The 1,596-nt window shown below is 47.6% G+C and overlaps 1 non-coding gene across 1 annotated transcript; it reads right to left on the reverse strand.

Annotated features, from left to right (window-relative positions):
* Nucleotides 1–971: 971 nt before the first annotated feature.
* LOC138468573 (U1 spliceosomal RNA) lies at nt 972–1,133 on the reverse strand. Its single transcript, XR_011268339.1, has one exon. It is a non-coding gene; the product is annotated as a U1 spliceosomal RNA (small nuclear RNA).
* Nucleotides 1,134–1,596: the final 463 nt, after the last annotated feature.

Here is a 1,596-nt window from a genome sequence, read left to right on the forward strand (position 1 = left end):
GGGGAAGGCTGAAATGAGATAAGATGTGATTGATCATTCAGGCGGCAGCTGTCTCTGCCTTGCAATTTGGGGATGGAAGACATTCCACCCACTTGGTAAACAAGCATGTCACGGTCAACATGTATTTGTTTCCTCTAGAGCAGGCTTGTCCAACCTTCATGAATGTGGGGCCGAAGCATTAACATTTTGTCCCCCAGTGGACCGGCGAGCCAAAAGTCAAGAACCTCACCCAAAACAGTATATTAAAAAGCGATACTGTGGGACCTTTGACACAATAGCATCACAGGCAGTGATAGCCATGCAGTACCAAAGATAGCTTTTGGTGTCATGGGCAGTGATCAAAGGTTAGTTGCTTGTGATTTCTTTCAGTGTCTATGTGTTCATATTTTTCTGAAATGGTGGGGACGACTGAGCGTAGCGAGGAGCTATAAGGTTCTAGGGAGGGTTTTTTTCAAATATGAGGTTGAAATGGTGCATTTTACAGCAGAAAAGGTGACCAAAAAGCCATAAATTTACAATCAGTTCTAAAGGGGAACATGAAAATTCCATGTCACCAACAGCAGAAAAGAACATTTTACAACACAACACATTTTAATGATCAATGTGTCCACAGTGTAAGACAGTACTGTCACTGATGTAACACATTGTCATGCTGGTTGCACCCAAAATATGCCTCTGTAGCAACATGTCTATGCTGGCTGTTCCCAATTTAGGCCAGCATTGTCCTGTACAAAGCATGATTGATGCTGCCTGAGCATGTGCAGTGTGCCCAATACATATGGTAGCTTATCTCTGTAATACACATTACTTCTGTGGTGATGAAAGAAGAATAATTCAATTCAACAGATAAAATGTGGAAAAGCGATCACCCAAAGGTGAACCTAATTGAATAAACACAATGTGAGCACAATCTTAAAGTATGCAACCTAGCAGGCCTAGTGCACACTTTACCTTTTTTTTCACCAATAAATCGGGGGAGAGCGCGAACGCAGTCCCCCACTACCAGAAATAAAGCAGTTGTGTATCCCGCATTTGGGAACATAGCAGGGGTCAGCAAATCCAATGTGCAATGGGTAAGCCTCACCCTGGGAGATCTGCCCTTGAGATCAGATTCTCTCCTGCCAGCTAAGTATGAGTTGCATACAAGAGGGCAGGGGTTGGGTCAGTTCTGAGAAGCCCCGCTAAGCGAGGGTGAGAAGGCAGGTCCTGACCCAGCCCCAACCCCCCAGCCTCCGGAAGCTCTGAGCGTCTGCAGAGCTGCCTGTCCTGCGTGTAGGGGGAACCTCCAGCAGGCAGAGCCCGGCAGAAGAGCAGATTGTAGCGCAGTTCCTTTCTCCTATCAGGCCCTGCTCGGCCCAAGATTTGTATAAATAGCAGGATGGCTTGAGCAGGCCTGTTGCAGTCTGCCCACTGGCCTGTCGGCCTCACAAGGGCCCATGGCCCTCCTGAGCGGAGCTGCTCAGCGCTGGCCCCATTGACACCATCATAATCATCCTGAACCTCGACGCTCCACCACCCCTGAATCTCAGAGTTCTGCACAATGACAATGCTGAAGCTTTGACATCTTTGCCGTAACCATATGCCGTGTTGTGTCAG

Source organism: Ambystoma mexicanum, chromosome 4q, assembly GCF_040938575.1.
Source record: "Ambystoma mexicanum isolate Mex_15411 chromosome 4q, UKY_AmexF1_1, whole genome shotgun sequence".
Classification (NCBI taxonomy): Eukaryota; Metazoa; Chordata; class Amphibia; order Caudata; family Ambystomatidae; genus Ambystoma; species Ambystoma mexicanum.